Source organism: Acomys minous (assembly GCF_964271855.1).
Source record: "Acomys minous genome assembly, chromosome: 9".
Lineage (NCBI taxonomy): Eukaryota > Metazoa > Chordata > Mammalia > Rodentia > Muridae > Acomys > Acomys minous.
The window spans coordinates 79,116,047-79,136,718 of NC_140490.1; positions in this window are offsets into that span (position 1 = coordinate 79,116,047).

Here is a 20,672-nt window from a genome sequence, read left to right on the forward strand (position 1 = left end):
GAAAAGTGCATTACTGTGCGCTTTCACCGTTCAGCAAATACATGTGTAGAAGCACAGGGCCAGCAGAAACGACCGTTTCTCGACGTTTTCGAACTCAGGGAACAAGTTGCACACTTCTGAGATGCATTTGGGCAACTTTGTCAGAAATGAGTTTTTTGCCTACAGAGACATGCCTATTTGCGCAGTAGTACAGATTCTGAGTATGTAACTGGGCTTGATGAAATCAGAATTTCTCTTGCTTCCCTGTGCGTAGGGAAGCTCAGTTTTAGTCACAGTAGCTCCCACAACTGTCTCCTCAGTGTGTTCCCATTTCCTGAGGAGAAGCGTATTTGCTGGGAGAAAAGTGCATTACTGTGCGCTTTCACCGTTCAGCAAATACATGTGTAGAAGCACAGCACTAAAAGAAACGAACGTTTCTCGACGTTTTCTAACTCAGGGAACAAGTTGTACACTTCTGAGATGCATTTGGGCAACTTTGTCAGAAATGAGTTTTTTGCCTACAGAGACATGCCTATTTTCGCAGTAGTACAGATTCTGAGTATGTAACTGGGATTGATGAAATCAGCATTTCTCTTGCTTCCCTGTGCGTAGGGAAGCTCAGTTTTAGTCACAGTAGCTCCCACAAGTGTCTCCTCAGTGTGTTCCCAGTTCCTTAGAAACAGTGTATTTGCTGGGAGAAAAGTGCATTACTGTGTGCTTTCACCGTTCAGCAAATACATGTGTAGAAGCACAGCGCTAGCAGAAACGACCGTTTCTCGATGTTTTCTAACTCAGGGAACAAGTTGCACACTTCTGAGATGCATTTGGGCAACTTTGCCAGAAATCAGTTTTTTGCCTACAGAGACATGCCTATTTGCGCAGTAGTACAGATTCTGAGTATGTAACTGGGCTTGATGAAATCAGCATTTCTCTTGCTTCCCTGTGCGTAGGGAAGCTCAGTTTTAGTCACAGTAGCTCCCACAAGTGTCTCCTCAGTGTGTTCCCATTTCCTTAGAAACAGTGTATTTGCTGGGAGAAAAGTGCATTACTGTGCGCTTTCACCGTTCAGCAAATACATGTGTAGAAGCACAGCGCTAACAGAAACGACCGTTTCTCGACGTTTTCTAACTCAGGGAACTAGTTGCACACTTCTGAGATGCATTTGGGCAACTTTGTCAGAAATGAGTTTTTTGCCTACAGAGACATGCCTATTTGCGCAGTAGTACAGATTCTGAGTATGTAACTGGGTTTGATGAAATCAGCATTTCTCTTGCTTCCCTGTGCGTAGGGAAGCTCAGTTTTAGTCACAGTAGCTCCCACAAGTGTCTCCTCAGTGTGTTCCCATTTCCTTAGAAACAGTGTATTTGCTGGGAGAAAAGTGCATTACTGTGCGCTTTCACCGTTCAGCAAATACATGTGTAGAAGCACAGCGCTAGCAGAAACGAACGTTTCTCGACGTTTTCTAACTCAGGGAACAAGTTGCACACTTCTGAGATGCATTTGGGCAACTTTGTCAGAAATGAGTTTTTTGCCTAAAGAGACATGCCTATTTGCGCAGTAGTACAGATTCTGAGTATGTAACTGGGCTTGATGAAATCAGCATTTCTCTTGCTTCCCTGTGCGTAGGGAAGCTCAGTTTTAGTCACATTAGCTCCCACAAGTGTCTCCTCAGTGTGTTCCCATTTCCTGAGAAGAAGTGTATTGGCTGGGAGAAAAGTGCATTACTGTGCGCTTTCACCGTTCAGCAAATACATGTGTAGAAGCACAGCGCTAGCTGAAACGACCGTTTCTCGACGTTTTCGAACTCAGGGAACAAGTTGCACACTTCTGAGGTGCATTTGGGCAACTTTGTCAGAAATGAGTTTTTTGGCTACAGAGACATGCCTATTTGCGCATTAGTACAGATTCTGAGTATGTAACTGGGCTTGATGAAATCAGAATTTCTCTTGCTTCCCTGTGCGTGGGGAAGCTCAGTTTTAGTCACAGTAGCTCCCACAACTGTCTCCTCAGTGTGTTCCCATTTCCTGAGAAGAAGCGTATTTGCTGGGAGAAAAGTGCATTACTTTGCGCTTTCACCATTCAGCAAATAAATGTGTAGAAGCACAGCACTAGAAGAAACGAACATTTCTCGACGTTTTCTAACTCAGGGAACAAGTTGTACACTTCTGAGATGCATTTGGGCAACATTGTCAGAAATGAGTTTTTTGCCTACAGAGACATGCCTATTTTCGCAGTAGTACAGATTCTGAGTATGTAACTGGGATTGATGAAATCAGCATTTCTCTTGCTTCCCTGTGCGTAGGGAAGCTCAGTTTTAGTCACAGTAGCTCCCACAAGTGTCTCCTCAGTGTGTTCCCAGTTCCTTAGAAACAGTGTATTTGCTGGGTGAAAAGTGCATTACTGTGTGCTTTCACCGTTCAGCAAATACATGTGTAGAAGCACAGCGCTAGCAGAAACGACCGTTTCTCGACGTTTTCTAACTCAGGGAACAAGTTGCACACTTCTGAGATGCATTTGGGCAACTTTGCCAGAAATCAGTTTTTTGCCTACAGAGACATGCCTATTTGCTCAGTAGTACAGATTCTGAGTATGTAACTGGACTTGATGAAATCAGCATTTCTCTTGCTTCCCTGTGCGTAGGGAAGCTCAGTTTTAGTCACAGTAGCTCCCAGAAGTGTCTCCTCAGTGTGTTCCCATTTCCTTAGAAACAGTGTATTTGCTGTTAAAAAAGAGCATTACTGTGCGCTTTCACCGTTCAGCAAGTACATGTATAGAAGCACAGCGCTAGCAGAAAAGCCCGTTTCTCGACGTTTTCTAACTCAGGGAACAAGTTGCACACTTCTGAGATGCATTTGGGCAACTTTGTCAGAAATGAGCTTTTTGCCTACAGAGACATGCCTATTTGCGCAGTAGTACAGATTCTGAGTATGTAACTGGGCTTGATGAAATCAGCATTTCTCTTGCTTCCCTGTGCATAGGGAAGCTCAGTTTTAGTCACAGTAGCTCCCACAAGTGTCTCCTCAGTGTGTTCCCATTTCCTTAGAAACAGTGTATTTGCTGGGAGAAAAGTGCATTACTGTGCGCTTTCACCGTTCAGCAAATACATGTGTAGAAGCACAGCGCTAGCAGAAACGAACGTTTCTCGACGTTTTCTAACTCAGGGAACAAGTTGCACACTTCTGAGATGCATTTGGGCAACTTTGTCAGAAATGAGTTTTTTGCCTACAGAGACATGCCTATTTGCGCAGTAGTACAGATTCTGAGTATGTAACTGGGCTTGATGAAATCAGCATTTCTCTTGCTTCCCTGTGCGTAGGGAAGCTCAGTTTTAGTCACAGTAGCTCCCACAAGTGTCTCCTCAGTGTGTTCCCATTTCCTTAGAAACAGTGTATTTGCTGGGAGAAAAGTGCATTACTGTGCGCTTTCACCGTTCAGCAAATACATAGGTAGAAGCAGAGCACTATCAGAAACGAACTTTTCTCGACGTTTTCTAACTCAGGGAACAAGTTGCAGACTTCTGAGATGCATTTGGGCAACTTTGTCAGAAATGAGTTTTTTGCCTAAAGAGACATGCCTATTTGCGCAGTAGTACAGATTCTGAGTATGTAACTGGGCTTGATGAAATCAGCATTTCTCTTGCTTCCCTGTGCGTAGGGAAGCTCAGTTTTAGTCACAGTAGCTCCCACAAGTGTCTCCTCAGTGTGTTCCCATTTCCTTAGAAACAGTGTATTTGCTGGGAGAAAAGTGCATTACTGTGCGCTTTCACCGTTCAGCAAATACATGTGTAGAAGCACAGGGCTAGCAGAAACGAACGTTTCTCGACGTTTTCAAACTCCATGAACAAGTTGCACACTTCTGAGATGCATTTGGGAAACTTTGTCAGAAATGAGTTTTTTGCCTAAAGAGACATGCCTATTTGCGCAGTAGTACAGATTCTGAGTATGTAACTGGGCTTGATGAAATCAGCATTTCTCTTGCTTCCCTGTGCGTAGGGAAGCTCAGTTTTAGTCACAGTAGCTCCCACAAGTGTCTCCTCAGTGTGTTCCCATTTCCTTAGAAACAGTGTATTTGCTGTGAGAAAAGTGCATTACTGTGCGCTTTCACCGTTCAGCAAATACAGGTGTAGAAGCACAGGGCTAGCAGAAATGAACGTTTCTCGACGTTTTCTAACTCCATGAACAAGTTGCACACTTCTGAGATGCATTTGGGCAACTTTGTCAGAAATGAGTTTTTTGCCTACAGAGACATGCCTATTTGCGCAGTAGTACAGATTCTGAGTATGTAACTGGACTTGATGAAATCAGCATTTCTCTTGCTTCCCTGTGCGTAGGGAAGCTCAGTTTTAGTCACAGTAGCTCCCACAAGTGTCTCCTCAGTGTGTTCCCATTTCCTTAGAAACAGTGTATTTGCTGTTAAAAAAGAGCATTACTGTGCGCTTTCACCGTTCAGCAAGTACATGTATAGAAGCACAGCGCTAGCAGAAAAGCCCGTTTCTCGACGGTTTTTAACTCAGGGAACAAGTTGCACACTTCTGAGATGCATTTGGGCAACTTTGTCAGAAATGAGCTTTTTGCCTCAGAGACATGCCTATTTGCGCAGTAGTACAGATTCTGAGTATGTAACTGGGCTTGATGAAATCAGCATTTCTCTTGCTTCCCTGTGCGTAGGGAAGCTCAGTTTTAGTCACAGTAGCTCCCACAAGTGTCTCCTCAGTGTGTTCCCATTTCCTGAGAAGAAGTGTATTGGCTGGGAGAAAAGTGCATTACTGTGCGCTTTCACCGTTCAGCAAATACATGTGTAGAAGCACAGCGCTAGCAGAAACGACCGTTTCTCGACGTTTTCTAACTCAGGGAACAAGTTGCACACTTCTGAGGTGCATTTGGGCAACTTTGTCAGAAATGAGTTTTTTGCCTAAAGAGACATGCCTATTTGCGCAGTAGTACAGATTCTGAGTATGTAACTGGGCTTGATGAAATCAGCATTTCTCTTGCTTCCCTGTGCGTAGGGAAGCTCAGTTTTAGTCACAGTAGCTCCCACAAGTGTCTCCTCAGTGTGTTCCCATTTCCTTAGAAACAGTGTATTTGCTGGGAGAAAAGTGCATTACTGTGCGCTTTCACCGTTCAGCAAATACATGTGTAGAAGCACAGCGCTAGCAGAAACGACCGTTTCTCGACGTTTTCTAACTCAGGGAACAAGTTGCACACTTCTGAGATGCATTTGGGCAACTTTGTCAGAAACGAGTTTTTTGCCTTAAAGAGACATGCCTATTTGCGCAGTAGTACAGATTCTGAGTATGTAACTGGGCTTGATGAAATCAGCATTTCTCTTGCTTCCCTGTGCGTAGGGAAGCTCAGTTTTAGTCACAGTAGCTCCCACAAGTGTCTCCTCAGTGTGTTCCCATTTCCTGAGAAGAAGTGTATTGGCTGGGAGAAAAGTGCATTACTGTGCGCTTTCACCGTTCAGCAATTACGTGTGTAGAAGCACAGCGCTAGCAGAAACGACCGTTTCTCGACGTTTTCTAACTCAGGGAACAAGTTGCACACTTCTGAGGTGCATTTGGGCAACTTTGTCAGAAATGAGTTTTTTGCCTACAGAGACATGCCTATTTGCGCATTAGTACAGATTCTGAGTATGTAACTGGGCTTGATGAAATAAGAATTTCTCTTGCTTCCCTGTGCGTAGGGAAGCTCAGTTTTAGTCACAGTAGCTCCCACAAGTGTCTCCTCAGTGTGTTCCCATTTCCTTAGAAACAGTGTATTTGCTGGGAGAAAACTGCATTACTGTGCGCTTTCACCGTTCAGCAAATACATGTGTAGAAGCACAGCGCTAGCAGAAACGAACGTTTCTCGACATTTTCTAACTCAGGGAACAAGTTGCACACTTCTGAGATGCATTTGGGCAACTTTGTCAGAAACGAGTTTTTTGCCTTAAAGAGACATGCCTATTTGCGCAGTAGTACAGATTCTGAGTATGTAACTGGGCTTGATGAAATCAGCATTTCTCTTGCTTCCCTGTGCGTAGGGAAGCTCAGTTTTAGTCACAGTAGCTCCCACAAGTGTCTCCTCAGTGTGTTCCCATTTCCTGAGAAGAAGTGTATTGGCTGGGAGAAAAGTGCATTACTGTGCGCTTTCACCGTTCAGCAAATACATGTGTAGAAGCACAGCGCTAGCAGAAACGACCGTTTCTCGACGTTTTCTAACTCAGGGAACAAGTTGCACACTTCTGAGGTGCATTTGGGCAACTTTGTCAGAAATGAGTTTTTTGCCTAAAGAGACATGCCTATTTGCGCAGTAGTACAGATTCTGAGTATGTAACTGGGCTTGATGAAATCAGCATTTCTCTTGCTTCCCTGTGCGTAGGGAAGCTCAGTTTTAGTCACAGTAGCTCCCACAAGTGTCTCCTCAGTGTGTTCCCATTTCCTTAGAAACAGTGTATTTGCTGGGAGAAAAGTGCATTACTGTGCGCTTTCACCGTTCAGCAAATACATGTGTAGAAGCACAGCGCTAGCAGAAACGACCGTTTCTCGACGTTTTCTAACTCAGGGAACAAGTTGCACACTTCTGAGATGCATTTGGGCAACTTTGTCAGAAACGAGTTTTTTGCCTTAAAGAGACATGCCTATTTGCGCAGTAGTACAGATTCTGAGTATGTAACTGGGCTTGATGAAATCAGCATTTCTCTTGCTTCCCTGTGCGTAGGGAAGCTCAGTTTTAGTCACAGTAGCTCCCACAAGTGTCTCCTCAGTGTGTTCCCATTTCCTGAGAAGAAGTGTATTGGCTGGGAGAAAAGTGCATTACTGTGCGCTTTCACCGTTCAGCAATTACGTGTGTAGAAGCACAGCGCTAGCAGAAACGACCGTTTCTCGACGTTTTCTAACTCAGGGAACAAGTTGCACACTTCTGAGGTGCATTTGGGCAACTTTGTCAGAAATGAGTTTTTTGCCTACAGAGACATGCCTATTTGCGCATTAGTACAGATTCTGAGTATGTAACTGGGCTTGATGAAATAAGAATTTCTCTTGCTTCCCTGTGCGTAGGGAAGCTCAGTTTTAGTCACAGTAGCTCCCACAAGTGTCTCCTCAGTGTGTTCCCATTTCCTTAGAAACAGTGTATTTGCTGGGAGAAAAGTGCATTACTGTGCGCTTTCACCGTTCAGCAAATACATGTGTAGAAGCACAGCGCTAGCAGAAACGAACGTTTCTCGACATTTTCTAACTCAGGGAACAAGTTGCACACTTCTGAGATGCATTTGGGCAACTTTGTCAGAAACGAGTTTTTTGCCTAAAGAGACATGCCTATTTGCGCAGTAGTACAGATTCTGAGTATGTAACTGGGCTTGATGAAATCAGCATTTCTCTTGCTTCCCTGTGCGTAGGGAAGCTCAGTTTTAGTCACAGTAGCTCCCACAAGTGTCTCCTCAGTGTGTTCCCATTTCCTGAGAAGAAGTGTATTGGCTGGGAGAAAAGTGCATTACTGTGCGCTTTCACCGTTCAGCAAATACATGTGTAGAAGCACAGGGCCAGCAGAAACGACCGTTTCTCGACGTTTTCGAACTCAGGGAACAAGTTGCACACTTCTGAGGTGCATTTGGGCAACTTTGTCAGAAATGAGTTTTTTGCCTACAGAGACATGCCTATTTGCGCATTAGTACAGATTCTGAGTATGTAACTGGGCTTGATGAAATCAGAATTTCTCTTGCTTCCCTGTGCGTAGGGAAGCTCAGTTTTAGTCACAGTAGCTCCCACAACTGTCTCCTCAGTGTGTTCCCATTTCCTGAGAAGAAGCGTATTTGCTGGGAGAAAAGTGCATTACTGTGCGCTTTCACCGTTCAGCAAATACATGTGTAGAAGCACAGCACTAAAAGAAACGAACGTTTCTCGACGTTTTCTAACTCAGGGAACAAGTTGTACACTTCTGAGATGCATTTGGGCAACTTTGTCAGAAATGAGTTTTTTGCCTACAGAGACATGCCTATTTTCGCAGTAGTACAGATTCTGAGTATGTAACTGGGATTGATGAAATCAGCATTTCTCTTGCTTCCCTGTGCGTAGGGAAGCTCAGTTTTAGTCACAGTAGCTCCCACAAGTGTCTCCTCAGTGTGTTCCCAGTTCCTTAGAAACAGTGTATTTGCTGGGAGAAAAGTGCATTACTGTGTGCTTTCACCGTTCAGCAAATACATGTGTAGAAGCACAGCGCTAGCAGAAACGACCGTTTCTCGATGTTTTCTAACTCAGGGAACAAGTTGCACACTTCTGAGATGCATTTGGGCAACTTTGCCAGAAATCAGTTTTTTGCCTACAGAGACATGCCTATTTGCGCAGTAGTACAGATTCTGAGTATGTAACTGGGCTTGATGAAATCAGCATTTCTCTTGCTTCCCTGTGCGTAGGGAAGCTCAGTTTTAGTCACAGTAGCTCCCACAAGTGTCTCCTCAGTGTGTTCCCATTTCCTTAGAAACAGTGTATTTGCTGGGAGAAAAGTGCATTACTGTGCGCTTTCACCGTTCAGCAAATACATGTGTAGAAGCACAGCGCTAGCAGAAACGACCGTTTCTCGACGTTTTCTAACTCAGGGAACTAGTTGCACACTTCTGAGATGCATTTGGGCAACTTTGTCAGAAATGAGTTTTTTGCCTACAGAGACATGCCTATTTGCGCAGTAGTACAGATTCTGAGTATGTAACTGGGTTTGATGAAATCAGCATTTCTCTTGCTTCCCTGTGCGTAGGGAAGCTCAGTTTTAGTCACAGTAGCTCCCACAAGTGTCTCCTCAGTGTGTTCCCATTTCCTTAGAAACAGTGTATTTGCTGGGAGAAAAGTGCATTACTGTGCGCTTTCACCGTTCAGCAAATACATGTGTAGAAGCACAGCGCTAGCAGAAACGAACGTTTCTCGACGTTTTCTAACTCAGGGAACAAGTTGCACACTTCTGAGATGCATTTGGGCAACTTTGTCAGAAATGAGTTTTTTGCCTAAAGAGACATGCCTATTTGCGCAGTAGTACAGATTCTGAGTATGTAACTGGGCTTGATGAAATCAGCATTTCTCTTGCTTCCCTGTGCGTAGGGAAGCTCAGTTTTAGTCACATTAGCTCCCACAAGTGTCTCCTCAGTGTGTTCCCATTTCCTGAGAAGAAGTGTATTGGCTGGGAGAAAAGTGCATTACTGTGCGCTTTCACCGTTCAGCAAATACATGTGTAGAAGCACAGCGCTAGCAGAAACGACCGTTTCTCGACGTTTTCGAACCCAGGGAACAAGTTGCACACTTCTGAGGTGCATTTGGGCAACTTTGTCAGAAATGAGTTTTTTGGCTACAGAGACATGCCTATTTGCGCATTAGTACAGATTCTGAGTATGTAACTGGGCTTGATGAAATCAGAATTTCTCTTGCTTCCCTGTGCGTGGGGAAGCTCAGTTTTAGTCACAGTAGCTCCCACAACTGTCTCCTCAGTGTGTTCCCATTTCCTGAGAAAAAGCGTATTTGCTGGGAGAAAAGTGCATTACTTTGCGCTTTCACCATTCAGCAAATACATGTGTAGAAGCACAGCACTAGAAGAAACGAACATTTCTCGACGTTTTCTAACTCAGGGAACAAGTTGTACACTTCTGAGATGCATTTGGGCAACTTTGTCAGAAATGAGTTTTTTGCCTACAGAGACATGCCTATTTTCGCAGTAGTACAGATTCTGAGTATGTAACTGGGATTGATGAAATCAGCATTTCTCTTGCTTCCCTGTGCGTAGGGAAGCTCAGTTTTAGTCACAGTAGCTCCCACAAGTGTCTCCTCAGTGTGTTCCCAGTTCCTTAGAAACAGTGTATTTGCTGGGTGAAAAGTGCATTACTGTGTGCTTTCACCGTTCAGCAAATACATGTGTAGAAGCACAGCGCTAGCAGAAACGACCGTTTCTCGACGTTTTCTAACTCAGGGAACAAGTTGCACACTTCTGAGATGCATTTGGGCAACTTTGCCAGAAATCAGTTTTTTGCCTACAGAGACATGCCTATTTGCTCAGTAGTACAGATTCTGAGTATGTAACTGGACTTGATGAAATCAGCATTTCTCTTGCTTCCCTGTGCGTAGGGAAGCTCAGTTTTAGTCACAGTAGCTCCCAGAAGTGTCTCCTCAGTGTGTTCCCATTCCCTTAGAAACAGTGTATTTGCTGTGAAAAAAGAGCATTACTGTGCGCTTTCACCGTTCAGCAAGTACATGTATAGAAGCACAGCGCTAGCAGAAAAGCCCGTTTCTCGACGTTTTCTAACTCAGGGAACAAGTTGCACACTTCTGAGATGCATTTGGGCAACTTTGTCAGAAATGAGCTTTTTGCCTACAGAGACATGCCTATTTGCGCAGTAGTACAGATTCTGAGTATGTAACTGGGCTTGATGAAATCAGCATTTCTCTTGCTTCCCTGTGCATAGGGAAGCTCAGTTTTAGTCACAGTAGCTCCCACAAGTGTCTCCTCAGTGTGTTCCCATTTCCTTAGAAACAGTGTATTTGCTGGGAGAAAAGTGCATTACTGTGCGCTTTCACCGTTCAGCAAATACATGTGTAGAAGCACAGCGCTAGCAGAAACGACCGTTTCTCGACTTTTTCTAACTCAGGGAACAAGTTGCACACTTCTGAGATGCATTTGGGCAACTTTGTCAGAAATGAGTTTTTTGCCTACAGAGACATGCCTATTTGCGCAGTAGTACAGATTCTGAGTATGTAACTGGGCTTGATGAAATCAGCATTTCTCTTGCTTCCCTGTGCGTAGGGAAGCTCAGTTTTAGTCACAGTAGCTCCCACAAGTGTCTCCTCAGTGTGTTCCCATTTCCTTAGAAACAGTGTATTTGCTGGGAGAAAAGTGCATTACTGTGCGCTTTCACCGTTCAGCAAATACATGTGTAGAAGCACAGCGCTAGCAGAAACGAACGTTTCTCGACGTTTTCTAACTCAGGGAACAAGTTGCACACTTCTGAGATGCATTTGGTTAACTTTGTCAGAAATGAGTTTTTTGCCTACAGAGACATGCCTATTTGCGCAGTAGTACAGATTCTGAGTATGTAACTGGGCTTGATGAAATCAGCATTTCTCTTGCTTCCCTGTGCGTAGGGAAGCTCAGTTTTAGTCACAGTAGCTCCCACAAGTGTCTCCTCAGTGTGTTCCCATTTCCTTAGAAACAGTGTATTTGCTGGGAGAAAAGTGCATTACTGTGCGCTTTCACCGTTCAGCAAATACATAGGTAGAAGCAGAGCGCTAGCAGAAACGAACTTTTCTCGACGTTTTCTAACTCAGGGAACAAGTTGCAGACTTCTGAGATGCATTTGGGCAACTTTGTCAGAAATGAGTTTTTTGCCTAAAGAGACATGCCTATTTGCGCAGTAGTACAGATTCTGAGTATGTAACTGGGCTTGATGAAATCAGCATTTCTCTTGCTTCCCTGTGCGTAGGGAAGCTCAGTTTTAGTCACAGTAGCTCCCACAAGTGTCTCCTCAGTGTGTTCCCATTTCCTTAGAAACAGTGTATTTGCTGGGAGAAAAGTGCATTACTGTGCGCTTTCACCGTTCAGCAAATACATGTGTAGAAGCACAGCGCTAGCAGAAACGAACGTTTCTCGACGTTTTCAAACTCCATGAACAAGTTGCACACTTCTGAGATGCATTTGGGAAACTTTGTCAGAAATGAGTTTTTTGCCTAAAGAGACATGCCTATTTGCGCAGTAGTACAGATTCTGAGTATGTAACTGGGCTTGATGAAATCAGCATTTCTCTTGCTTCCCTGTGCGTAGGGAAGCTCAGTTTTAGTCACAGTAGCTCCCACAAGTGTCTCCTCAGTGTGTTCCCATTTCCTTAGAAACAGTGTATTTGCTGTGAGAAAAGTGCATTACTGTGCGCTTTCACCGTTCAGCAAATACAGGTGTAGAAGCACAGGGCTAGCAGAAATGAACGTTTCTCGACGTTTTCTAACTCCATGAACAAGTTGCACACTTCTGAGATGCATTTGGGCAACTTTGTCAGAAATGAGTTTTTTGCCTACAGAGACATGCCTATTTGCGCAGTAGTACAGATTCTGAGTATGTAACTGGGCTTGATGAAATCAGCATTTCTCTTGCTTCCCTGTGCGTAGGGAAGCTCAGTTTTAGTCACAGTAGCTCCCACAAGTGTCTCCTCAGTGTGTTCCCATTTCCTTAGAAACAGTGTATTTGCTGTTAAAAAAGAGCATTACTGTGCGCTTTCACCGTTCAGCAAGTACATGTATAGAAGCACAGCGCTAGCAGAAAAGCCCGTTTCTCGACGGTTTTTAACTCAGGGAACAAGTTGCACACTTCTGAGATGCATTTGGGCAACTTTGTCAGAAATGAGCTTTTTGCCTCAGAGACATGCCTATTTGCGCAGTAGTACAGATTCTGAGTATGTAACTGGGCTTGATGAAATCAGCACTTCTCTTGCTTCCCTGTGCATAGGGAAGCTCAGTTTTAGTCACAGTAGCTCCCACAAGTGTCTCCTCAGTGTGTTCCCATTTCCTTAGAAACAGTGTATTTGCTGGGAGAAAAGTGCATTACTGTGCACTTTCACCGTTCAGCAAATACATGTGTAGTAGCACAGCGCTAGCAGAAACGAACCTTTCTCGACGTTTTCTAACTCAGGGAACAAGTTGCACACTTCTGAGATGCATTTGGGCAACTTTGTCAGAAATGAGCTTTTTGCCTACAGAGACATGCCTATTTGCGCAGTAGTACAGATTCTGAGTATGTAACTGGGCTTGATGAAATCAGCATTTCTCTTGCTTCCCGGAGCGTAGGGACGCTCAGTTATAGTCACAGTAGCTCCCACAAGTGTCTCCTCAGTGTGTTCCCATTTCCTTAGAAACAGTCTATTTGCTGGGAGAAAAGTGCATTACTGTGCGCTTTCACCGTTCAGCAAATACATGTGTAGAAGCACAGCGCTAGCAGAAACGAACGTTTCTCGACGTTTTCTAACTCCATGAACAAGTTGCACACTTCTGAGATGCATTTGGGCAACTTTGTCAGAAATGAGTTTTTTGCCTACAGAGACATGCCTATTTTCGCAGTAGTACAGATTCTGAGTATTTAACTGGGCTTGATGAAATCAGCATTTCTCTTGCTTCCCTGTGCGTAGGGAAGCTCAGTTTTAGTCACAGTAGCTCCCACAAGTGTCTCCTCAGTGTGTTCCCATTTCCTTAGAAACAGTGTATTTGCTGGGAGAAAAGTGCATTACTGTGCGCTTTCACCGTTCAGCAAATACATGGGTAGAACCACAGCGCTAGCCGATACGACCGTTTCTCGACGTTTCTTAACTCAGGGAATAAGTTGCACACTTCTGAGATGCATTTGGGCAACTTTGTCAGAAATGAGTTTTTTGCCTACAGAGACATGCCTATTTGCGCAGTAGTACAGATTCTGAGTATGTAACTGGGCTTGATGAAATCAGCATTTCTCTTGCTTCCCTGTGCGTAGGGAAGCTCAGTTTTAGTCACAGTAGCTCCCACAAGTGTCTCCTCAGTGTGTTCCCATTTCCTTAAAAACAGTGTATTTGCTGGGAGAAAAGTGCATTACTCTGCGCTTTCACCATTCAGCAAGTACATGTGTAGAAGGACAGCGCTAGGAGAAACGAACGTTTCTCGACGTTTTCTAACTCAGGGAACAAGTTGCACACTTCTGAGATGCATTTGGGCAACTTTGTCAGAAATGAGCTTTTTGCCTAAAGAGACATGCCTATTTGCGCAGTAGTACAGATTCTGAGTATGTAACTGGGCTTGATGAAATCAGCATTTCTCTTGCTTCCCTGTGCGTAGGGAAGCTCAGTTTTAGTCACAGTAGCTCCCAGAAGTGTCTCCTCAGTGTGTTCCCATTTCCTGAGAAGAAGTGTATATACTGGAAGAAACGTGCATTACTGTGCGCTTTCACCGTTCAGCAAATACATGTGTAGAAGCACAGCGCTAGCAGAAACGACCGTTTCTCGACGTTTTCTAACTCAGGGAACAAGTTGCACACTTCTGAGATGCATTTGGGCAACTTTGTCAGAAATGAGTTTTTTGCCTACAGAGACATGCCTATTTGCGCAGTAGTACAGATTCTGAGTATGTAACTGGGCTTGATGAAATCAGCATTTCTCTTGCTTCCCTGTGCGTAGGGAAGCTCAGTTTTAGTCACAGTAGCTCCCACAAGTGTCTCCTCAGTGTGTTCCCATTTCCTTAGAAACAGTGTATTTGCTGGGAGAAAAGTGCATTACTGTGCGCTTTCACCGTTCAGCAAATACATAGGTAGAAGCAGAGCGCTAGCAGAAACGAACTTTTCTCGACGTTTTCTAACTCAGGGAACAAGTTGCAGACTTCTGAGATGCATTTGGGCAACTTTGTCAGAAATGAGTTTTTTGCCTAAAGAGACATGCCTATTTGCGCAGTAGTACAGATTCTGAGTATGTAACTGGGCTTGATGAAATCAGCATTTCTCTTGCTTCCCTGTGCGTAGGGAAGCTCAGTTTTAGTCACAGTAGCTCCCACAAGTGTCTCCTCAGTGTGTTCCCATTTCCTTAGAAACAGTGTATTTGCTGTTAAAAAAGAGCATTACTGTGCGCTTTCACCGTTCAGCAAGTACATGTGTAGAAGCACAGCGCTAGCAGAAAAGACCGTTTCTCGACGTTTTCTAACTCAGGGAACAAGTTGCACACTTCTGAGATGCATTTGGGCAACTTTGTCAGAAATAAGCTTTTTGCCTACAGAGACATGCCTATTTGCGCAGTAGTACAGATTCTGAGTATGTAACTGGGCTTGATGAAATCAGCATTTCTCTTGCTTCCTTGTGCATAGGGAAGCTCAGTTTTAGTCACAGTAGCTCCCACAAGTGTCTCCTCAGTGTGTTCCCATTTCCTTAGAAACAGTGTATTTGCTGGGAGAAAAGTGCAATACTGTGATCCTTCACCGTTCAGCAAATACATGTGTAGAAGCACAACGCTAGCAGAAACGAACGTTTCTCGACGATTTTTAACTCAGGGAACAAGTTGCACACTTCTGAGATGCATTTGGGCAACTTTGTCAGAAATGAGTTTTTTGCCTAAAGAGACATGCCTATTTGAGCAGTAGTACAGATTCTTAGTATGTAACTAGGCTTGATGAAATCAGCATTTCCCTTGCTTCCCTGTTCGTAGGGAAGCTCAGTTTTAGTCACAGTAGCTCCCACAAGTGTCTCCTCAGTGTGTTCCCAGTTCCTTAGAAACAGTGTATTTGCTGGGATAAAAGTGAATTACTGAGTGCTTTCACCGTTCAGCAAATACATTTGTAGAAGCACATCGCTAGCAGAAACGACCGTTTCTCGATGTTTTCTAACTCAGGGAACAAGTTGCACACTTCTGAGATGCATTTGGGCAACTTTGTCAGAAATGAGTTTTTTGCCTACAGAGACATGCCTATTTGCGCAGTAGTACAGATTCTGAGTATGTAACTGGGCTTGATGAAATCAGCATTTCTCTTGCTTCCCTGTGCGTAGGGAAGCTCAGTTTTAGTCACAGTAGCTCCCACAAGTGTCTCCTCAGTGTGTTCCCATTTCCTTAGAAACAGTGTATTTGCTGGGAGAAAAGTGCATTACTGTGCGCTTTCACCGTTCAGCAAATACATGTGTAGAAGCCCAGCGCTAGCAGAAACGACCGTTTCTCGACGTTTTCTAACTCAGGGAACAAGTTGCACACTTCTGAGATGCATTTGGGCAACTTTGTCAGAAATGAGTTTTTTGCCTACAGAGACATGCCTATTTGCGCAGTAGTACAGATTCTGAGTATGTAACTGGGCTTGATGAAATCAGCATTTCTCTTGCTTCCCTGTGCGTAGGGAAGCTCAGTTTTAGTCACAGTAGCTCCCACAAGTGTCTCCTCAGTGTGTTCCCATTTCCTGAGAAGAAGTGTATTTGCTGGGAGAAACGTGCATTACTGTGCGCTTTCACCGTTCAGCAAATACATGTGTAGAAGCACAGCGCTAGCAGAAACGAACGTTTCTCGACGTTTTCTAACTCCATGAACAAGTTGCACACTACTGAGATGCATTTGGGCAACTTTGTCAGAAATGAGTTTTTTCCCTACAGAGACATGCCTTTTTGCGCAGTAGTACAGATTCTGAGTATGTAACTGGGCTTGATGAAATCAGCATTTCTCTTGTTTCCCTGTGCGTAGGGAAGGTCAGTTTTAGTCACAGTAGCTCCCACAAGTGTCTACTCAGTGTGTTCCCATTTCCTTAGAAACAGTGTATTTGCTGGGAGAAAAGTGCATTACTGTGCGCTTTCACCGTTCAGCAAATACATGTGTAGAAGCACAGCGCTAGCAGAAACGAACGTTTCTCGACGTTTTCTAACTCAGGGAACAAGTTGCACACTTCTGAGATGCATTTGGGCAACTTTGTCAGAAATGAGTTTTTTGCCTAAAGAGACATGCCTATTTGCGAAGTAGTACAGATTCTGAGTATGTAACTGGGCTTGATGAAATCAGCATTTCTCTTGCTTCCCTGTGCGTAGGGAAGCTCAGTTTTAGTCACAGTAGCTCCCACAAGTGTCTCCTCAGTGTGTTCCCATTTCCTTAGAAACAGTGTATTTGCTGGGAGAAAAGTGCATTACTGTGGGCTTTCACCGTTCAGCAAATACATGTGTAGAAGCACAGCGCTAGCAGAAACGACCGTTTCTCGACGTTTTCTAACTCAGGGAACAAGTTGCACACTTCTGAGATGCATTTGGGCAACTTTGTCAGAAATGAGTTTTTTGCCTACAGAGACGTGCCTATTTGCGCAGTTGTACAGATTCTGAGTATGTAACTGGGTTTGATGAAATCAGCATTTCTCTTGATTCCCTGTGCGTAGGGAAGCTCAGTTTTAGTCACAGTAGCACCCACAAGTGTCTCCTACGTGTGTTCCCATTTCCTTACAAACAGTGTATTTGCTGGGAGAAAAGTGCATTACTGTGCGCTTTCACCGTTCAGCTAATACATGTGTAGAAGCACAGGGCTAGCAGAAACGAATGTTTCTCGACGTTTTCTAACTCAGTGAACTAGGTGCACACTTCTGAGATGCATTTGGGCAACTTTGTCTGAAATGAGTTTCTGCCTGAAGAGACATGCCTATTTGCGCAGTATTACAGATTCTGAGTATGTAACTGGGCGTGATGATATCAGCATTTCTCTTGCTTTCCTGTGCGTAGGGAAGCTCAGTTTTAGTCACAGTAGCTCCCACAAGTGTCTCCTCAGTGTGTTCCCATTTCCTTTGAAACAGTGTATTTTCTGGGAGAAAAGTGCATTACTGTGACCTTTCACCGTTCAACAAATACATGTGTAGAAGCACAGCGCTAGCAGAAATGAACGTTTCTCGACGTTTTCTTACTCAGGGTACAAGTTGCACACTTCTGAGATGCATTTGGGCAACTTTGTCAGAAATGAGTTTTTTGCCTAAATAGACATGCCTATTTGCGCATTAGTACAGATTCTGAGTATATAACTGGGCTTGATGAAATCAGCATTTCTCTTGCTTCCCTGTGCGTAGGGAAGCTCAGTTTTAGTCACAGTAGCTCCCACAAGTGTCTCCTCAGTGTGTTCCCATTTCCTTAGAAACAGTGTATTTGCTGGGAGAAAAGTGCATTACTGTGCGCTTTCACCGTTCAGCAAATACATGTGTAGAAGCACAGCGCTAGCAGAAACTAACGTTTCTCGACGTTTTCAAACTCAGGGAACAAGTTGCACACTTCTGAGATGCATTTGGGCAACTTTTTCAGAAATGAGTTTTTTGCCTAAAGAAACATGCCTATGTGCGCAATACTAAATATTCTGAGTATGTAACTGGGCTTGATGAAATCAGCATTTCTCTTGCTTCCCTGTGCGTAAGGAAGCTCAGTTTTAGTCACAGTAGCTCCCACAAGTGTCTCCTCAGTGTGTTCCCATTTCCTTAGAAACAGTGTATTTGCTGGGAGAAAAGTGCATTACTGTGCGCTTTCACCGTTCAGCAAATACATGTATAGAAGCACAGCGCTAGCAGAAACGAACAATTTTCAACGTTTTCTAACGGAAGGAACAAGTTGCACACTTCTGAGATGCATTTGGGCAACTTTGTCAGAAATGAATTTTTTGCCTACAAAGACATGCCTATTTGCGCAGTAGTACAGATTCTGAGTATGTAACTGGGCTTGATGAAATCAGCATTTCTCTTGCTTCCCTGTGCGTAGGAAAGCTCAGTTTTAGTCACAGTAGCTCCCACAAGTGTCTCCTCAGTGTGTTCCCATTTCCTGATAAAAAGTGTATTTACTGGGAGAAAAGTGCATTTCTGTGTGCTTTCACCGTTCAGCAAATACATGTGTAGAAGCACAGCGCTAGCAGAAACGAACGTTTCTCGACATTTTCTAACTCCATGAGCAAGTGGCACACTACTGAGATGCATTTGGGCAACTTTGTCAGAAATGAGTTTTTTGTCTACAGAGACATGCCTATTTGCGCAGTATTACAGATTCTGAGTATGTAACTGGGCTTGATGAAATCAGCATTTCTCTGGCTTCCCTGTGCGTAGGGAAGCTCAGTTTTAGTCACAGTAGCTCCCACAAGTGTCTCCTCAGTGTGTTCCCATTTCCTTAGAAAGAGTGTATTTGCTGGGAGAAAAGCACATTACTGTGCGCTTTCACCGTTCAGCAAATACATGTGTAGAAGCACAGCGCTAGCAGAAACGAACGTTTCTCGACGTTTTCTAACTCAGGGAACAAGTTGCACACTTCTGAGATGCATTTGGGCAACTTTGTCAGAAATGAGTTTTTTGCCTAAAGAAACATGCCTATTTGCGCAGTAGTACAGATTCTGAGTATGTAACTGGGCTTGATGTAATCAGCATTTCTCTTGCTTCCCTGTGCGTAAGGAAGCTCAGTTTTAGTCACAGTAGCTCCCACAAGTGTCTCCTCAGTGTGTTCCCATTTCCTTAGAAACATTGTATTTGCTGGGAGAGAAGTGCATTACTGTGCGCTTTCACCGTTCAGCAAATACATGTGTAGAAGGACAGCGCTAGCAGAAACGAACGTTTCTCGACGTTTTCTAACTCAGGGAACAAGTTGCACACTTCTGAGATGCATTTGTGCAACTTTGTCAGAAATGAGTTTTTGCCTAAAGAGACATGCCTATTTGCGCAGTAGTACAGATTCTCAGTATGTAACTGGGCTTGATGAAATCAGCATTTCTCTTGCTTCCCTGTGCATAGGGAAGCTCAGTTTTAGTCACAGTAGCTCCCACAAGTGTCTCCTCAGTGTGTTCCCATTTCCTTAGAAACAGTGTATTTGCTGGGAGAAAAGTGCATTACTGTGCGCTTTCACCGTTCAGCAAATACATGTGTAGAAGCACAGCGCTGGCAGAAACGACCGTTTCTCGACGTTTTCTAACTCAGGGAACAAGTTGCACACTTCTGAGATGCATTTGGGCACCTTTGTCAGAAATGAGTTTTTTGCCTACAGAGACATGCCTATTTGAGCAGTAGTACAGATTCTGAGTATGAAACTGGGCTTGATGAAATCAGCATTTCTCTTGCTTCCCTGTGCGTAGGGAAGCTCAGTTTTAGTCACTGTAGCTCCCACAACTTTCTCCTCAGTGTGTTCCCATTTCCTTAGAAACAGTGTATTTGCTGGGAGAAAAGTGCATTACTGTGCGCTTTCACCATTCAGCAAAAACATGTGTAGAAGCACAGCGCTAGCAGAAACGAACGTTTCTTGACGTTTTCTAACTCAGGGAACAAGTTGCACACTTCTGAGATGCATTTGGGCAACTTTGTCAGAAATGAGTTTTTTGCCTACAGAGACATGCCTATTTGCTCAGTAGTACAGATTCTGAGTATGTAACTGGGCTTGATGTAATCAGCATTTCTCTTGCTTCCCTGTGTGTAGGGAAGCTGAGTTTTAGTCACTGTAGCTCCCACATGTTTCTCCTCAGTGTGTTCCCATTTCCTTAGAAACAGTGTATTTGCTGGGAGAAAAGTGCATTACTGTGCGCTTTCACCGTTCAGCAAATACATGTGTAGAAGCATAGCGCTAGCAGAAACGAACGTTTCTCGACGTTTTCTAACTCAGGGAACACGTTCCACACTTCTGAGATGCATTTGGGCAACTTTGTCAGAAATGAGTTTTTTGCCTAAAGAGACATGCCTATTTGCGCAGTAGTACAGATTCTGAGTATGTAACTGGGCTTGATGAAATCAGCATTTCTCTTGCTTCCCTGGGCGTAGGGAAGCTCAGTTTTAGTCACAGTAGCTCCCACAAGGGTCTCCTCAGTGTGTTCCCATTTCCTTAGAAACAGTGTATTTGCTGGGAGAAAAGTGCATTACTGTGAGCTTTCACCATTCAGCAAAAACATGTGTAGAAGCACAGCGCTAGCAGAAACGAACGTTTCTCGACGTTTTCTAACTCAGGGAACAAGTTGCACACTTCTGAGATGCATTTGGGCAACTTTGTCAGAAATGAGTTTTTTGCCTAAAGAGACATGCCTTTTTACGCAGTAGTACAGATTCTGAGTATGTAACTGGGCTTGATGAAATCAGCATTTCTCTTGCTTCCCTGTGCGTAGGGAAGCTCAGTTTTAGTTACTGTAGCTCCCACAAGTGTCTCCTCAGTGTGTTCCCATTTCCTTAGAAACAATATATTTGCTGGGAGAAAAGTGAATTACTGTGCGCTTTCACCGTTCAGCAAATACATGTGTAGAAGCAC